Source organism: Primulina tabacum, chromosome 7, assembly GCF_025594145.1.
Source record: "Primulina tabacum isolate GXHZ01 chromosome 7, ASM2559414v2, whole genome shotgun sequence".
Classification (NCBI taxonomy): domain Eukaryota; kingdom Viridiplantae; phylum Streptophyta; class Magnoliopsida; order Lamiales; family Gesneriaceae; genus Primulina; species Primulina tabacum.
In genome coordinates this window covers 18821265-18842087 of record NC_134556.1, presented here as the reverse complement: position 1 = coordinate 18842087, position 20823 = coordinate 18821265, and positions in this window count along the sequence as shown.

Here is a 20823-nt window from a genome sequence, read left to right as displayed (position 1 = left end):
CGCCGAAGTTACGTTCATTCGGCGGTGTCATTTGTTATTGTCATCCGCCGAATTATTCACGAAACTGTTCATGCCGGAATTACTGTTCATCCGCCGGAGTTACTGTTCACGAGAAAAAAAATTTGAATCGGGTGTTTGTTGGAATTTTAGCGCTTATATTCAGCGTTAAGTTTGTCCTTGTCATTGTCGCATTCTAGTCAATTTCCAGAGTTGCTTGTTCTTGTGTGGTCTAAGTGAGTCGAGTTTCAAGCGTCACATGATTGATCTCATAAGTTTTGATACGTGGAAGCCACGAGACATAAGCGCCCCTTGAGGATTCTCACTTGAGTGAAAATATTTGAGTGGAGTGAATTTTCATTGGAGTGATTTGTGAGGTTTTGTGGTGAGGGAAAAAGACGAGTGCGAGTGAATTTTCATTGGAGTGACTAGTGAGCATTTGTGGTGAGAGGAAACTTTATTCTTTTATTGTTTTATACTAACCTTTTTCTTTCAGCTATAATGGTTGACGATCTTCAATTTCAAACAATGTTAAGGGGGATTGATAGAATATGGAGAAGGAGCTTAAGACTTTACATGAAAGGTTGATAGGCTTGAGGGTAGTGCTAATGAGAGAGACGAGGTAGTAGTTTGGTGGGGATAGAGCATTACATTTGGATCGTGATGATAGGAGGTGCAAATCGAGTGGTAGGCAGGGAATTGACTCGTGGAAGGAGTTCTTGACATCCGCACGAAGGTCGAGTGAAGAGAAGAAGGTCATGACTAGACCGAAGTTGGTTTTGAAGCATGGGTATCAAGGTACATCTAAAATTTCAAATGTTAGTACTTATGATATTCAATGTATTGGTGTCTAGAGTTTGGACATGAGATTAGCCAATGTACAAAGGAAGAGGTGAATGTACTGGAGTCTAGAGTTGAATGTGAATCTAAGGATGCAGTCGAATGCGGAGTTGAAGTGAGCATTGATGTTGAACCTAAAGTGGAGGTTGAGAGAATTGAGGTGGTTGGTACTCCACTGATTTCTGACTTGAGCATAGAGTGTTGTGATTGGGGGGTGAATTCTTAGATGGTGGATTGCTTCTAATGTGTGTGCTATGGAGGAGAAAGAAGAAAGTAGTGATAATTGTTGCACGCATGTTATGATTCATCATGTACCTTCATTGATCCATCTATTTCAGTTGTCACTACTGATGATCAACTGCAATTTAATTGTGAGAGTGAAAAAGAATTTAAAATGGCCGAAAGAAAAGAAATGAGTGATCAAAGAGTGAGTGGCAATAAAAGAAAAGAAAAAAAAACAAAGAAAAAAGGAAAAGAAAAAAATAATTTTAAGGCCCAAAAGAGTGAAAAATTGAGGATGAGAGTGATTTAATTTTGTATAAATCTCTCCAAGTACCTTTGTACAAAGATGAGATTTATATACCTAGTGATGATATAGCCTGTTCAACCCCGAGCAGTATTAATTCTTCTTTGCAGGATTACGGTGATGTCATGATGAGGAGGCTAGCAAGTGTTGAAGGTGTGATGCAATGGGATGAACCATATGAATTCGAGAGCAATCGCGATGAGGTAAGGTTAATTGTCAATGCAATATCTAAGAGGTATGATTTGCTTCCTTACCTCAAGTCATTGTTGTTTTGCTTTGAAGAGTTTGGAGAATGGGTTGAAAATGTGATATTTAGGAGGTATGACTATGATTTAACCTTGTTGCCTAAGTGTCATAGAGTTGAGAGTGGTATATTGCATGAATTAAATTCAAATGTTTGTAATTTTGAGTGTTCAAAGATTGTCAAATTGATGAGGCTTTGTCATGGCAATGACTTGTGTGCATTAGAATTAAATTCATGTGATGAGTTAAATGATTGCATGGATAGTACATTTACTGTGTCCTATTTGCATGATTTATATTGGTTTCGTTATGGTTTTGAGAGGTGCAGGGATGAAGATGCTTATTTCTTTGTTTATGATGAATACATGTTTAAAGAGAATAAAATTTTCATCACACACCTATTGCATGAGTTTCTGCTTGATATTGAGGCGCATGACCTTTGTTTGATTGGTAGCCATGAAGTAAATAGGGTCATTGATAGGGTGCATGAATTTTTACTATGGTTGCATATGAGGAGGTCTATTGGGTGGAATTGTGAAACATGCATCGAACATAAGAATTTTATGTTCATAATGAGTACAATTTTAAGGAGAATAAATTCGTCATTCTATATTCATTGCATGAGTTACTACTAGTGATGCATATAGTGGTATTTTTACCTTTGATAAAATGAATGATTTTATGTGTTGGTTGCACATGAAACGACATGTTGAGTGTGATTGGGGTACATGCATTGCATACAGGAGAATGACATGTCGAGTGTATTCATATGTCAAGCTTCAGTTATCTCTATTCCTAGTGAACTATGGTCGTACACGTGTGTGGATACTATTTTGGTGTTGACTAGGTCTAAGAAGGGGAGGAATTGATATTTGTGATACTTAATCATATTTTATCATTTGTTGTCTTTTACTATTTGGTATATGTTGAGGTTGGTGAATTGAAAGTGAAGTCGACCTTGGAGTTGGAGTTCAAAGCGTTGATGGAGCACGTGGACGATAGCACCTATCGACTTGAGTTTAAAGGTAAGCATGTTGGTCGTATAATCCTTGTTATTACTAAATTGCTTAGGTAGCAAAGATTTGAGGACAAATCCTTTTCAAGAAGGGGAGGATGATGCGATCATGGTAGTCGTAAATGGGTTTATGAGCAGTCGAGGAGGGCTTACGTGCAAGGAGCAAAGTGCCGAAGGGTTCGTGATGCATGGGAGTTTGTTTGGAGATCAAAAGAACGTTATTCAAGCATCATTTTTGTCGGCCGAGGATACACGGACCTGTACACGGACCTGTACACGGGGTCCGTGCCCATCACAATCGAGAATGAAGAAAACCGAGCCTACACGGACCCATGCACGGACCTATACACGGGGTCCGCGTCCTTTGTTTGCTGGAGAATATTTTTGGCCGAGTGTACACGAACCCGTACCCGGAGGTCTACACGGGGTCCGTGTCCTATGATTAGCTGCGAAGATTTGGTGCAGATTTTGTTACCTAGTTATCTTTTTGTTATCTTTTGATTTTGGTATCAATATATAGACGAAAATCTATCATTGTAAACAACTTTTTGAGTCATTAATTGAGTTTTATAAAACTTTCTTTGAGAATTCTCTCAAAAAACAAGCTTAAGTTTCGTTATAACTTTTGCGTTGTATCAAATCAAACTTATCAAAAGATTTATCTTTCGTGGTGTTTGTCAATCGACTATCACGAGGTTTCCAAGGACGGGTTCTTTGGAGGTTCTCTTGAACGAGATTGTTTCTATCGTTGATTAATTGTTGCTAGACCGCGTGATCTAGAGGCGATTGTCACATCTACCAATTACTTGTTTCAAAGATCGGGACAAATCAAAGATCTCGTGTGCGGGATCGCATCAACTGGTCCCTCCGACAACTGCAAAGGATCCCATGCCTTCCTTGGAGCTTGACCACCCGTGTTCGTATCACTGACTCTAGCTTCCAAAGCGATATCGATGACTCTAAGTCAACCTCTGGGTTCATATTCATGCTCAATGGTGCTGCTGTCTCTTGGAAGAGTTCCAAGCAAGACAGTACAGCGGATTCATTGAGGCAGAATACATTGCTGCATCAGTTGCAGCAAAGGAGGCTGTTTGGATAAGGAATTTCATCCAAGAGTTGGTTGTCATTCCTAATGGAACTGCTCCTGTCCCGGTGTTTTGTGACAACACAGGAGCCATTGCTCAAGCAAAGGAGCTAGGGTCTCATCAGAAATCCAAACATGTATTGAGAAAGTACAACATCCTTCGAGAGATTGTAGAAAGAGGAGAAGTGTCGATTGACAAAGTCGGCTCCGCAGATAATGTTGCTGATCCACTAACTAAGCCTTTACCAGGACCATTATTCGTGAATCACCGCGAATCGATGGGTTTGAAGCATATGGGTAGTTGGCTCTAGTGCAAGTGGGAGATTGTTAGAGTATATGCCCGTCGAGCCAAGTGTTGGCCTAGTGTTCACAATGAAACTCTATGTATAAACAATCTTTATTTTAATAATATTTGAAATTATTGTTTTCGCACATCTTTATCTGTATACCCATGCTAGTTGCATAGATAAAGTCCTTGAATATACAAATAGTAGAAAGAATATGAGATGCTCATATGATGAGTATCATGAAACTCATATTTGGAATACTGTATATTCTAACCAGTTCCTAGTCGATTCAGTCGCCGCTAAGAAGGATATAGGCCGCTCGAGTTTGAGACTAGTATCTGCGATGTGAGTACCATGTTTCATTGTTAGGGGACATTGTGATGTCCGAACATGCAGATAGGTGCTCATTGTAGAGTGCACTGAACAACCCTCCATAAAGGACTTTCCAAGTGGTTCTCACTTATCGAGTGGAAACGTCCTAGTTTATGGTTGTATACCATTAGTCCTTATGATCCGGGACAACAATGAGACTCTATGTGCTAGAATTACACTTTGACTTGTTTACTGACTCTCATGGGGTCATTAGGTGGCAAGGTTGGGTGTTCTGTCGAAACATATAGGATTCGATGCATTGTAGTCGGGGATTCACCGCTTAACTTCGGGTATGGATATCCTATGTGATCACATGTATATGTAGTATGAAATCTCTGATCAGAGTATGGTGGTAATTATGAAAAGGGTTTCATATATTACACTATCGATGCAATTACGACATGACACATAGTATCGATTCATTGACAACTCTCGATATACCAATGGTTTTCGAATCGGTCGGGATATATGAGTTGAAGGGACCGTACTGTACGCTAACCATAATTGAATGGTTCTTGCAGGCACTATTTTTTGATACCTATGGAATCATGTAAGCGATGCTGCTAGGCATTTAACATGATTGGTTGTGTACTATCAGACTTGAGTTCTGACGTTCTTATTATCAAGAAGTTGATAAGTAAGAATGGAGCAATTGGGGTATGCTCATATAAGGACATGTTTAGTCCCGAATCACATGGAGATGTGAACCTACTGCTAGTTGTATCAATGAACCATTGAGGGTCACACAAGTGCTAACTTTTTAGATCCCGTTGAGAAGTAAAAATAGTTCAATGTGTTGAACGGCTTATAAAGGAGTTTATAAGCATAAGGAAAAATAGAAGTATGACTTCTATAAGGAGAATGTAACTTTTAATTTGAGGAAGTGTTCCTAAATTAAAAGTTGGCCAAACAAATAATGTATTTGAAAATTGTGATTTTCGTAAACATTTTATGGACTAAATTAAATTAATTCAAGTGTTGAATTAATTAAACACTAGTGGAACTAGTAGAGTCCAAATAATTAAAATAATTCAAGTGTTGAATTAATTAAATAACATTGGGCCTTGTAGAGTCCTATTAGAAATATTTATTAAACTAGTGGGCTTGAGTAAAATCAAGTAAAGTTTAAATGGTCTCAAATGTGTTTAGAACATTTAAAAAAGTCCATGGGCCTTGTAATTGTTACAAGCCCAAATAAAATGTGCATGGGGAGATGAAGAGTTGGGAGAACTTTTTTCACATCCAAGGCATGGTATGCCTTTGGGATACACAACACCTTTTCTCAAAACCAAGAAAATCCTTCTCTCACCCATTCCATGCTATGGCCGAAAATTTCTTCATCATTCTCGTCCAATTTTATTCTTCATTTTGTTGAGGAAAGATTATTCTTCTCAATGAAAAGTACTCTAATTTTTCTAGTGCAAAATTAGAATGGTTGTACTTTGTTATTGGAGGACTTAATTTTGAAGGAAGAAGTCCAAGAACAAGGAGGCTTGTAGATTGGGATCATCCATTTAAGAGCTAAGGTGTTTACACCTTAGTTGGAGCCAATAATCAATCTTTGAGATTGATAGATAATTTTCTTAAACACCCTATGAATATCATTTCGTGTTTTATGTATTTGCTACACACAACTAGTAAAGGTGCTCGGTTTTCTTGTTGTAAAATTGTAACATCCAAGCTTGGTGACGGTACGGTTAAGATTTCTTATGTTTATGGACTATTTGGTTAAGTTTAAGTATAGTTTAGATGTTAAGAATTTGGATTTATGATTTCTAGTATTGTTGAATATAGATGGTGTGTATTCATAGTGTAGCGTCGTTGCGATTAAATTCATGATAATTTGTATGTTGAGCCAATTGGTATGAGGCCAATGTGTGCAACTTTCATGTTGAGAGTGTTGTCAAATTATGAGGAGAAAGCGACGTTGCGATTCGATTTAGTTGCAAAGAGTATATTGTTGGCTATAGAGGAGAGTGCACCCGCGGTCCATTATGCAGTGCACCCGCCGTGTTTGGGCAGAACCTCAGCGCACCCGCGGTAGGAAGAGCAGCGCACCCGCGGTCGTCGCCTTTGGATTTTCGGAAGTTGTTCAGCATGCCTAGCGCACCCACAGTAAGAAGAGTAGCCGCACTGCGGTCGATGAACAGTGAAGTCGGTGTTTCGAGATTTAAGGATATAATCAAGAGTTGGTTCATTTCCCTCATTCTTTCCTTGCACTTCTCGGTTCTTCAGCTCAAGGGAGAGCTAGGGTTCTTATTTCCTTCTTTGATTCCTTCGATTCAAGCATCTTGTTGGGTATTTGAAGTGAGAACAAGATCATTTTGGGTTCAAGGAGCTAAGGTAATTCTTGTGGCTTTAGTTATTTCTTGGTTTATGTTGTTGGGGGGAAATCATGGAATGTGTGATTGTGTTGTTTATGGGTTTTATGGTACGGGTTTGTGATTATTAAGTTTTTGATGATTCAATTCATGGTTTATTGTTGTAGGATTTGTACCAAGAGATGAGAATCAAGGTTTCCATTGGTTGTAAGTAGAATTCATTTCTTGTGCTCACTTGAATTATATGTATTGTATTTTCAATGGTTTTAATATGGTATTCCCTTCCAATTGATTCATGTTATGTATAGATACACTTTGTTGTATATTAGAGGCTTTTATATGTTTCAATTGTATAAAAGAGAATGCAAGAGAATAGAGTATTCAAAGTGTTTCATTTAATGCCAAAGAGAGAATTCAAATGAACTATTGGATTGATTAAGAGATAGTCAGAGATTGTATGCAATTAGTTGATCAACGACCATAGGCTTATATCCCAACAGAGTAATCGATTTATATCGATGGGATAAAGGTACAGACACAGAGATACTATTGAAATACAATCCATCAGAGAAAAGAGAAATACCATCGTTATGTTCATGTTCTACTATATTATCATGTTTAAGAGTTAGATGATATTTAATGATTTCAAAGTCATGTTTTACAGAGTATGATATGTACAGATTGTTATGTAAGAGTTTCACTTGCTGAGTTTTATACTCATTCGGGTTATTTCATGTGATGCAGATAAGAGTGACGAGCCGGGACGTTGATTGGAGCCGGGGTCTATGCATACAAGAGATGGAAGGAAGAAAGATATTTTTCTAGGATTTTGACTATGATCAAAAACGATATTTTGTATTTTGATGCAACTCTTTAGTGATCATGTATATACTTTTGATTGTAAATATTTTTATGTAAAGAAAATTTTAAAATCCTTCTTCTCTCCAAGTAAATTTTTAATATTCCGCTGTGTTATTTTATTAAATCAAGTCGAGGGCGTTACATTTAGTGGTATCAGAGCAACGTTCTTTGGACCGATGCATAGACTTCGTCTACTTTCAACAGTCCGGGTATGTCTTCTTCTACATCTATTTATTTTATTGGTTGATATGTATTATGTGAGCACATTGTAGGATTTAATGCCTCCTAAGAGAAAATCTTCAGAGGGTGAGGATAGTTCCTCATCGAGAGTTGTCGATGAGTTCGGAAAATTACTGAAAGAGCAAGCTAAGGTTCACAGTGAACAGATTCAACAGTTGCTCCGTTTGCAAGGTTCAGGTTCAAGGTAGAGGCTAAGGAGAGGCCAAGTTGTTCAAGCAGTTGGAATTGATGAGATCTTTAATGCTTTAAGAGGATGGATCCGCCTGAGTTTGCAGGAAGCACGGAGGGTTGTCTGTTTGCCCCCTATATTGCCTCCAATGACAAAGACAAGGGTGCCATTTCATTAGAGGACTTCGAGCAGAGATCAGGAGGGACATCAATAGGTCTAAGGCGGTGACATTTAAAGAGATTGTGGCTAAGGCATTGCTAGCCGAGCAAGATGAGAAAGACATTGCTAGAGAAAGATAGGCGAGGCAGCAGGCTATTGCTCCAAAAGGTCAAGGTTTTAGCAAAAGAGGGAAAGCCAGTAGTTTCAAGGGGAAAGGCAAGATTAGAGCCGATTTCTAAAGCACCGACAGTCCCATTTGATTCAGATAAGCCGTTGTGTCCAAGTGCAGTAGGCATCATAGGGGTGAGTGCAGGTTTGGTACTCATACGTGCTACCGATGAGGTACTATAGGCCATATCACCAAGGACTGTCCGAGAGGATGGAGTAAAGAGAAGGTGCAGGGTCGCTCTTCACCACGACGAAGGAAGGTATAAACCCTGATTCTTCTGTGATCTCCAGCACTATCTTAATTTCATGCAGAGTAGCTACGACATTGATGATACAGGTGCTACTCATTCTTTTATGTCTGAACAATTTTTGAGATATTTGGGTTTAGTTCCTTCTGTTCTTCCTCTCCAGTTTAATGTTGTATTGCCTTTGGAGATGTGTTATGCCCGACGTCTATTGTGTATGCGTGTTCTGTTCAAATTGATGAACGAGTGGTTTATGCCGATCTGATTGTTATTCCGATGGGTTGCGTTGATATTATACTTGCATGGATTGGCTATCAACCTATCGTGCAGTGATTGATTGCGTTGCTAAGACGGTGAAATTTTCAGATGATGGAAATAAGGAAGGTATGCTCGCCAGTGCAGGTACTTCGCTGGTCCTTCCTTTTATTTCTTTTCTTGACGCTAAGAAGTTGTTGTGTAGAGGTTGTGATGGGTTTTTGGCTTCGATTGTTGATATGGATAGAATTTTGAAGTTGAATATTGATGATATTGATGTTTTGAGAGAGTTCCCTGATGTATTGAGGATGATGTGCCGGGTTACCGTCGGACAGAGATGTAGAGTTTGTGATCGTATTAGTCCCCGGGACGGTTCCCATTTCCAAGGCTCTGTACAGAATGGCCCCGACAGAGATGAAAGAATTGAAGACGCAGTTGCCGGATCTATTGGATAAAGGTTTTATTCGGCCGAGTTCTTTCACTTGGGGAGCTTCGATTCTTTTCGTCAAGAAGAAAGACGGGACTTTGCGGCTGTGCAATGATTATAGGGAAATCAACAAGTGACGATTAAGAATAAATATCTGTTGCCGCGAATAGACGATCTTTTTGATCAGCTGCAGGGGGCTACATTGTTTTCGAAGATTGATATGCGATCTGGCTATTACCAATTGAAAGTTAGGGAGTGCTGATATCCCTAAGATGGCTTTTCGGACCAGGTATGGTCATTACGAATTTCTTGTTATGTCGTTCGATCTGACTAATGCTCCTTCAGTCTTCATGGATCTTATGAACCAGGTGTTCAAGCCGTATTTTGATAGCTTTGTCATTGTTTTCTGTAACACCCTTAACCCATGACAATAAACTATAAATGCAATAATGCGGAAGCCTTATAAAAGATTTGGAGAAAAGTAATAATTAATAAAATTTTGGCAAGGTTTGCACATAAATATAGATTTTACCAAATATTCCCAAGCAAACAGAATAAACATTACCACAAACAATCTATCCAAAATACACATAAATCCCATCTCCATAAATACCAAGTGTTTGACAAAAGATGTGACATAATTTTCTTATTCAAAACATGAACCAAGGTGCAATATTCAAACCATTTTAACAAAATATAATTCTCCAAACTTTGGCACATGCACCTTCCTTGCCTCGACACATCTATCGCTATTCCTTTTTACCTGCATCACATGACATAACTGGAATGAGTTTACAAAACTCAGTAAGTGGAACTTTCAATAACAATTACATATACAATAGTGTAAAGAAAGGAATCATTACAATAGAACCATAGGAAATGCCATCGTTCAATGGAATATATAGATAACAATTATAAGATGGCATTCTATCAACCATTTCTTTCATTTTCCTTGTATGGCATTGATAAGTCATCTGTCGATGGTATACATGTACATTTCAGTCAAAATCAGTCACTGTACATGTTAAATGTTGATCAACTTCCGTTATGTGGGTTTAGAGTGCTAGAAGCACCACCACCACCATATAACTATCAAGCCATAAAAGAACCATTGAATCATTGTATCAAACATGTGGTGTGCATGTAATTAGAACTAGCTCCTTTCTTAACAATTGACATCAAAATTCCTTTCCTTTTCTTTCAATCAATGAATCATTACATAACAAGTATATAATCAATGGATTAAAGGAGCTAGGAACAATAACAACATCATTCATCATACATATAGGCCATGAGATGCATTCAAGGAAAAATCCCACTTACAACCAATAGAACTTGTTGTGATAGCTTCTTGGTGGTTGATCCTACAACACAAGATCAAGATTATACCATTAACTTCACATCTTCAACCTATAAATTACCATTCAAGCTTAAACCACCATTCCCTTCACTTCAACCAAATACCCAAAAGATAAATTCCCTTACCTTGGTTACTTGCTCTTGAGGATATGAAGATCACACCTCCAACTTGAAGATTCAAACCTTTGAAAGAAAGGAATTAAGTGAAGAAATGAAGAACCCTAGTTCCTAAGTCGTTGGTTGCAAGAGGGAAGAGAGAAATGACTAACTTATTGGCTTAGAAACTCTTAAAAATATGTTTTCTATGCCAAATACACAGACCCCGTGCCTCCCTCCATGTAAAGGTCCGTGTACACTCGGGAAATCACTCATTTTTCATGGCAAGACCCGGACCCGTGTAGGGGTCCGTGTACCCACTGCCAGGGACAAAAACTGCAATTTTCTTGCGAATTAGCCAAATTGGATAAACATGAAAGTTGTATCCCTATGTCTTTTCTTGAAGCTCCCCAAATTTCAGGTTATTTAGAGGTCTGAGTAAAAAGTTATGCCCATTCTCCCAACATGTGTCAGTGCAGGAACAATGAAACACACGACACACTTCGGGCCACTTTTGACTCATCTTCCTCAACTCCTTGAAACCAAACTCAAAACAAGAAAGTTGTAGCCTTGGATCTTAGCTTTCTAATGCAATTGGCCTCATGCCATTTGGATCAATATCCCATTCATTATGCTAAAAACCGTAACAGATACCAAAATTTCATATCGTTTCTGCACCCCAATTACCAATTTGGCTCAAACCATCCAACCATCAATCCAACTCCCAACATTATACCTTCATGACACAAACAACTCCTCAAATACACAACCATCGACTTAACCATACCAAAACCATACAGTAAATAACCATGAATACAATGCAATAACCATATTGATGCTATAACATGCAATACCAACCCTTCCATCAACTATACTCATAAACCATAAAAATAACCATGATCAATAATAACTTAACCATATATCCATAACACCAAACCATAGAATAACATCATTGACAATAGAAAGATAAAAGGTAGGGATATTACAATCTCCCCCGCTTATAAAAATTTCGTCCCCGAAATTTGCTTACTTCAAAATAAATCTGGATAACGTTGTCTCATCTCTTCCTCTGGTTCCCATGTAGCCTCTTCAATCACATGATTCCTCCAAAGAACTTTAACAAAGCCAATTTCTTTGTTCTTTAGCACCTTAACTTTGCGGTCAATAATTTGAACCGGCACTTCTTCATAGCTCAGATTAGGCAAAAGATCCAATGCTTCGTGTCGAAGAACATGGGATAGATTGGACAAAATACTTCCGTAACATTGAAACATGGAAGACATTGTGAACTCGATCCAAATCCGGTGGCAAAGCCAATCGATACGCTCTTTCAACAATCCTATCCAAAACCTCGAAAGGTCAATATAGCGAGGACTCAACTTACCTTTCTTTCCAAACCTCATAACTCCCTTGAGGGGAGCTATCTTAACAAACACATGGTCACCTACATTGAATTCCAAAGGCCTTATTCGAACATTTGCATAACTTGTCTGTCGAGATTGAGCTGTCTTCATTCTCTGTCTGATCAGTGCGACCACATCAACCATTTGTTGAACCAACTCGGGTCCCAACATCTTTCTTTCTCCTACTTCGTCCCAATATAAAGGTGATCTACACTTCCTACCATATAATGCTTCATATGGTGCCATGCCAATCGATGACTGTTAGCTGTTATTATATGTGAACTCGACAAGAGGTAACTTCGAATCCCAACTACCAGGAAAGTCAATAGTACAGGTCCTCAACATATCCTCCAAAATCTGTATAACTCTCTCTGATTGCCCATCGCTCTGAGGATGATAGGCAATGCTAAAGGCCAACTTTGTACCCAAAACTCTATGGAGAATTTTCCAAAACTCAGATGTAAACCTTGCATCACGTTCTGAAACAATCGACACGGGTATCCTATGAAGTCTTACAATCTCTTGGACATACGTCTCTGTATATTGAGTCATAGAATATGTCGTCTTGACAGGGAGAAAATGTGATGACTTGTTCAATCGATCCACGATCACCCAAATAGAATTATAGCCCTTTTGAGTTCTTGGCAAACCAACAACAAAATCCATAGTGATGTGTTCCCACTTCCATTGCGGTATAGGTAAGGATTGCAATAAGCCTGCCGGTCGTTGGCGCTCAATCTTTACCTGCTAACAAGTCAAGCATTCAGAAATAAATACTGCTATATCGTTCTTCATACCTGGCCACCAATACAGTTGACGTTCAATCTTGATACATCTTGGTGCCCCCTGATGTACTGAATAAGGTGCAGTATGAGCTTCCGTCAAAACATCACGACGAATAGCATCACCAACAGGAACACAAATACGGCCTTGAAATGTAATCAGACCATCACTGTTAAATCCAAACTCAGAATTCCCCTTCTTCTCTGCCTTTGCTCTCAAGTCCAACAAAAGAGTATCCAACTGTTGCTCATGCTTAATTCTGTCAATCAAAGTCGGTCGAATAACTAAGGCTGAAAGTCGAGCGATCGTACCTTCATCAACCAATGCGATCTCACTTCTCTGCAAATCCAACAATAGAGGCTTTTGAATCATAGAACCCAATTGAAGACCTGACTTTCGGCTCAATGCATCAGCAACAACATTCGCTTTTCCTGGGTGGCAACTAATAATGCAATCATAATCCTTCACAAGTTCTAACCACCTTCTTTGACGCATGTTAAGTTCTTTCTGAGTAAAGAGATACTTAAGACTTTTTATGATCTGAGAAATCTCACATTTCACGCCATATAAATAATGTCGCCAGATCTTCAAAGCAAAAACAACGGCTGCCAACTCAAGATCATGAGTCGGATAGTTCTTTTCATAATTCTTCAATTGAAGAGAAGCATAAGCATGACTTTGCCTCGCTGCATCAACACAGCAGCGAGACCTTTCTTCGAAGCATCTGTATACACCACAAAGTCTTCAACTGTAGAACCCGTAAATCAGTAGACGTATAAGCCATGCATAATTCTAGATTTTTTAAAATTTAGTTGACTTCATCGCATGATTATTTTAAATGCATTGTTTGAAGTTAATTATTTTATTATTTCCTTGCAGTGGTTTGATTTTTATCATTTCAGTTATTTCAGTGAGGCCGGACTGGAGTTGGAGTTTTGAGATAGAATTTAGAATTTGAGAAATATTTCCAGAAGTTAATTTAGCTAGCAAGTAAGTTAATTTAAGTTAATAAGGAGATTTGGGGATTTATTTATGCAACTTGAGGTGAGTAGAAAATAAGCTCATTTGAGTTACTTAATTAAGGATTTATTCAATAAATTAATTAAGGGATTAGTGAGACTTTTTAGAGTTATTAATCTAGTAAATAAACAACACTCCACATTCATTTTATTAGTAGATTTCGGCCACCCCTTGGTTACTAGAGGATTCAATTGCCAACTCATCAACTTTGACCATTTCTTTGCATGTAATTAGTAGGATAAATCTAGGATTTTTGGGAGCACCATGTAATTAATTAATGGACATATCCTAGTCTAGAAACAAGAGAGAAATCGGCCACTATACTCTAGAATCACCCAAGAGATCATTTGATAGCAATTCAAATTCAAAATTCAAATGCATGAAGACTTGGTCTTGATATGATCCTTATATCTTGCACCATCCTCCTCACCCCTCATAACCACTCCATCACACTCCCTCCCCACCGAATCAGACCCCTTTTCAGTAGAAAAAATGTGAGTAATAGCTAGGGAGAAAGGGAGAAAAAATCGAGAACTAGAAAGAACAAGAGTAGCGTTCCACTCCTCCGTGCCGCGTCGTCGTCGTTTCGTTCGTTTTCTTTCGAAACGAAACCAGGCATGTCTAGATTTCTTTCAAACCTCAATCAAGTCATATTATCAATTATTTTTCAGTACATGATCATGTTTTATCATGCAAAAACCGAAATACATCATAGAACTTTCAGAAAATAATGCATGCAGATTTCGGCCCTTTCATGACAAGCTTCACGTTTTTCTGAATTTTGTTGTTTCAGGTGATTGGTTTGATTCCAGGCTCCCAAGGCGACATCTATACACGTAATAGGATGCATTAGGATCAGATTTGTCCGTTAGTTCAAGCCCCTGGTTGCTGGAAATTCAGAAATGGACAGCAACCTCTCATTTGGTCCATTATGAGTTTCGAAATTCAGTTTTGATGGCAAGGAGGAAGGATCTGATCTTGGCTGCCCCAAGGGCCTATAGCCTTGGTTAGATCACTCCCCTAGCATGTCTAAGACGTGACGAAGTCGCCCTTTTTGGTGGCTGGGTCCATGGCTCTTCGGTTTTAATAAAAACATCACAACAGCCCCATGTCCCTTCGGCCCCTTCAAATTTCAGTATATGCATTTCGGTTTTGGGTTGCTTGGTATGGATCTTGGTTGGCCTATGGCCCATAGCCACGGTTCATACCATGCTCTTAGATGTCTAAATCGTGCCATGGTCAATCAAATGGCCACTGGAACGACGCAAGACATCGATCAAAGCAAAACACTACACACGCATGCACGTTGGTTCTCGGTTGGAGTTTCGGTTGAGTTATGGTGTGACGCGGATTGTGGCTGGCCTAGGGCCCTTAGCCATGGTTCAAATCACTCCTTGGGATGTTGGTAAGAGTCTCTGGTTGGTGGTTCATGCCTCCAATGGCCGGTAGTCTCGAAAACAACACAAGTTACGCAATGGTACAGTTGCTGGAATTTTACAGCAAGTTGATGTGTCGGTTCGGTGGCTCGTTCGAGTTCTCGGTTGGCTTTTAGCCTATGGACTTGGACTGGACAGTGCCCCTTTGAGTTGGGAAGGTCATGTTTTTGACCGTTTGTGATTCGGATCATTTTTGAGGTCGTACGAGAATTTACGTTGCGATGTGCCAAATTGACTCCCGAAAGAGCGTTTCGTGTTTTGGCTTCCATTCCACCTAGATTTCGACCCTATCATTTTAGGAGCATTATTTTATGATTTTTCAGCGTATTTTAATCATGACTATACGTCGGTTTGGTGTCGGTTCAGGTTGGCTCGGAGTCATGATTAAATGCGAAGTCATTAGGCGTCATAGTTGCATCTTTTGAACTAAATTGCATAGTTGGTCAAGTTTAAGCTATTGCATATTTTTTCATGGCACAGTTAGGTTGCAGCGAGCCTGGGGACGATCCAATCCAATCCAGTTGGTAAAATTACGGGACATTTTCATTATGCCAGTTAATTATTTTACGTGCATTAAATAGAAAATGATTATTTTTGAGATTTATGCGATATGGCTTGTGGTTCATTCACTATGTGGGAGTGTTATTTTATACGGTCGCCAGTGACCGCTCAGTTCAGTTGGTACCACCCGGTCGCCAGTGACCGGCCAGCTCAGTTCAGTTTCAGACTCCGGGGTAGCCAGTTACCGATCAGTTCAGCTTAGTGCAGTGGCCACAAGCGTAAAACATAATCTCAACAGAAAATTTTACCAGTTACTTCAGTATAGGCTCCAAGGAGCAAACATTTTTTTTTACTCTGATTATCAGTTCAGTTATGCACGTATTATAATTGATCAGTACAGATTATTTTCAGCATGCCTCAGGACAGGATATGTTATCTCATGCATATTTTAATTCAGATTTTTACTCGTTACATGCGATATATGCATGCTGAGTCTTTAGGCTCACTAGACTTGATTGTTGTAGGTACTGATGAGGCCAGGGCCGAGGGTGGGAACCAGTGAGCCAGCTTGGGTCGGCAGTAGTGGCACCCGAGGACCTCAGAGCAGCAGTTGTTATTTTATTCCGCAAACATTTTATCAGTCGTTGGATATTTTTAAATTGTGATTTTTGGCAAACTTTATTTTCTTCCGCTGCAATATTTTGAAATATTGAACTTGATTCACCAGTGATTTTATAAATGAGGCCATTTAACTTCTTTTAAAAAGAAAATTTTTAATTTTCCGCAAATTTTCAAGCAAGAAGTTCTAGGGCACTTTATAATTGGTATCAGAGCGGTGGTTCTGTATAGGGTTTCACTACTACTGACTGCGAGAAGCTCACGAAGTCACGTCTTTGGTCTGTAAGTTTTTCAGTTCACCATTTTGTTCAGCATTTTAGTTAAAGCATGAATTATTTTGTCAGCATGCTTCCAGATTTTCAGTACTTCAGTGTTCATTTAAAATAAATTATAGAATTATGCATGTTAGTTACGTATGGGTTACGTTGGAACAGTATGCCCTAGACGCATTTTAGAGCGCAACAGAGAGGAGGAGCCTCGCCGAGAGGACAGGGAGGAGCGTAGACCGGAGGGAGACTTACCACCTCCTCCACCGCCCCCACCGGACATGAGTGCCCAGATGCTAGCTGGGATGACACAGTTCTTCGCACAGTTTGCGGGGAACAATGCGGTGGTGACTAGGCCGACAGGGCCAGAGGCCGTTTACGAGCGATTCATGAAGATGCGCCCGAAGGAATTCTCTGGGACATGTGACCCCATGGTTGCCGAGGGATGGATCAAATCCCTCGAGGTTATCTTCGAGTTTATGGAGCTGGGAGACGCAGACCGAGTCCGATGTGCCACCTACCTGTTCACTGGAGACGCCCGCTTGTGGTGGGAAGGAGCTTCGGTAGCCTTGACTTTGGCTACACTTTCATGGACCCGCTTTACGGAAGTTTTCTACTCCAAGTATTTTGCTGAGGAGGTTCGCACCAGGCTGAACACCGAGTTCATGAGTCTGAGGCAGGGGGATATGACGGTTACGGAGTTCATCCGTAAGTTCGAGAGGGGCTGTCACTTTGTGCCCCTGATCGCGAATGATGCCAGAGCCAAGCTGATGCACTTCCTGGTGGGTTTACGGCCGATCTTGCGCCGGGATGTTAGGGTATCTGACCCTGCTACTTATGAGATTGCCGTCTACAAGGCTTTAGCCGCAAAGCAGGATCTGCGGGATATCGAGAGGGATTGCCAGGGCAAGCGCCCAGTCCAGGCACCACACCGCCCTCCTCCTCATCAACATCAGCAGCAGAATAAGAGGCCTTTTCATGGACCGCCCAGGAACCGAGGCCAGCAGCAGCAGCAGCGGGGACGCCCAGCCCCGAGGACTCAGGAGCACCCCGTCTGTCCCAGGTGCTCACGTCGCCATCCTGGAGCATGCATGGCTGGCTCAGGAAAGTGTTTTAAGTGCGGCAGTCCAGACCACATGTTGCTGCAGTGCCCTCAGAGGAATCTGCCTACTCAGAGCAGGGTTTTTGCTCTCCATGCCGCGGAAACCAAACCTGAGACTATGTTGTTGACAGGTACCTTTAAACTTTAAGTTATTATTTGAATTTCCGTGCTTTGGGAATAAGGATTAAGATTGAACTTAGAACTGTGATAGGATTGCATGCTCTACTCAGTAGTATTTTGGAGATTTAAGTTAGAAGAACTTTGACTATTGCATGTATATAAGTTTAGTTCTTGTAACTACTGGATTCAACTTAAAGCTCCGCTCTTTCAGGGAGAATTTTTATATCTGGTTCCGCTACCAAGGCCTTGATAGATTCAGGGGCCACTCACTCGTTTATTTCGGAGGTCTTTGCAAACTTTCTCAAGATCCAGACCATTGGGCTAGATACAGCCTTTTTAGTAGTGTTGCCGTCAGGCGAGGAGATGGCAGCTACCAACGTTATCCGAGATATAGACCTTGAGTTGCACGGTAAACTTATTTATGCGGATCTGATTGTGCTACCGATGCCAGAATTTGACATCATCCTAGGGATGGACTGGCTATTGAGGAACAGAGTGTTGATAGACTTCCAGCGGAGATCTGTTCTTGTCCGACCGCCTGGAATGGAGCAGTTCTTATTTGAACCGGACAGGTACTTTCCTTTACCGCGCATTATTCCTTATGTTCAGGCTATGAAACTCGTGCATAGAGGGTGTCGGGCATTTCTAGCGACCTTTTTATCTGTCCCCAAGGAACCCAGCCAGTCAGCCTCAGATGTTCCGATTGTCAGAGATTTCTTAGACATTTTTCCCGAAGACGTCTCTGGTATGCCACCCGAGAGAGAGGTGGAGTTTTCCATTGAGCTTATGCGAGGTACGGCTCCGATATCCAAAGCGCCGTACCGACTAGCACCGACAGAGATGGCAGAGCTTAAGAAGCAGATTCAGGAACTTCTCGACAAGGAATTCATTCGCCCGAGCTTTTCTCCATGGGGCGCGCCGGTCTTATTTGTGAAAAAGAAGGATGGCTCGATGAGGCTTTGCATTGACTACCGGGAGTTGAACAGGGTTACAGTGAAGAATAAATACCCACTGCCGAGGATTGATGATCTGTTTGACCAGTTGCAGGGAGCTTCGATTTTCTCCAAGATAGATCTGCGTTCTGGTTATCATCAGTTGAGGGTGAGAGATGCTGATGTCTCGAAGACTGCTTTCAGGACTCGTTATGGTCACTACGAGTTCCTTGTGATGCCGTTCGGTCTGACGAATGCGCCAGCGATCTTCATGGATCTCATGAATCGCGTATTTCAGCCGTATCTCGACCATTTTGTGATAGTGTTCATAGATGACATACTCGTCTACTCCAAGAGTCGGGAGGAGCACAGCAGACATCTGGCCACAGTGTTGCAGACATTGCAGAAGCACAAATTATTCGCAAAGTTCAGTAAATGCGAATTCTGGTTAGAGAAGGTGGCGTTCTTAGGCCACATTGTATCCAGCAGTGGTATTGAGGTAGACCCAGCAAAAGTTGCAGCAGTCAGAGATTGGGTTGTGCCTCAGAATGCATCCGAGATCCGCACTTTTCTTGGGTTGGCAGGATATTACAGGAAGTTCATTCAGGGATTCTCATCCATTGCCGTTCCACTCACAGCACTGACCAAGAAAAATGTGAAATTTGTGTGGAGCGAGGAGTGTCAGAAGAGCTTCGATACTTTGAAGCAAGCTCTTATCTCAGCACCCGTTTTGGCTGTACCGTCAGGATCTTGTGCGTTTGTCCTTTATACCGATGCTTCGAAGCTTTGTTTAGGTGCAGTTTTGATGCAGCATGGGAGAGTGATAGCGTATGCTTCTCGACAGCTGAAAATACATGAGAAGAATTACCCTACCCATGATCTGGAGTTAGCGGCCGTAGTTTTTGCTTTGAAGATTTGGAGGCACTATCTGTATGGAGAGAAGTGCCACATCTTTACCGACCACAAAAGCCCTTAAGTATTTCTTTACGCAGAAGGAGCTGAACATGCGTCAGAGGCGTTGGTCGGAGCTTGTGAAAGACTACGATTGTGACATTAGCGACCACCCGGGTAAAGCTAATGTAGTTGCGGATGCTTTGAGCAAAAAAGTCGCACTGATGGCTCATTTGACGATGCAGAAACCTCTTCAGATTGAAATGCAGAAGTTCGATCTTGAGACTTACCCTCGAGGTAGAGTTCCTCGTCTATCTACCTTGACCATTCAGTCTTCTCTTCTGGACCGTATTCGCAGTGGTCAGGCCGCAGATGAGCAGTTGGCACAGTGGAAGAAGAGAGATGAAGCCAAGGGCAGTGTTTTGTATTCAGTCAGCGACGGTATTGTGAGGTACTGAGACAGGATATGGGTTCCTAGCAGTGATTCTATCCCAGCAGACATCTTCTCAGAGGCCCATACGTCCCCGTACTCCATTCACCCTGGGAGTACGAAGATGTACAAGGATCTGCAGCTATTGTATTGGTGGCCAGGGATGAAGAAGGACATCAGGCGATTTGTGTCCGAGTGTCTGACTTGCCAGTTAGTGAAGGCCGAGCATCAGAGACCAGCAGGTTTGCTCAAGCCTCTCCCTATTCCCGAGTGGAAGTGGGAGAATGTTACCATGGACTTTGTGACCGGATTGCCGAGGTCAGCCAGAGGATCGAATGCCATCTGGGTGATTGTAGATCGTCTTACCAAATCAGCGCACTTCTTGCCTATTAAGACGACTTTCACCATGGCTCAGTATGCAGAGTTGTATAACCGGGAGATAGTCCGACTTCATGGTATTCCAGTTTCTATCGTATCCGACAGAGATCCCAGATTCACTTCCTCATTTTGGAAGAGTTTGCATTCGACTTTGGGTACGAAGTTGCTGTTTAGCACAGCTTTCCATCCGCAGACAGATGGGCAGTCGGAGCGAGTTATTCAGATTTTGGAGGATCTTCTCCGTGTTTGCGTCATTGATTTCTCCGGGAGTTGGGAGTC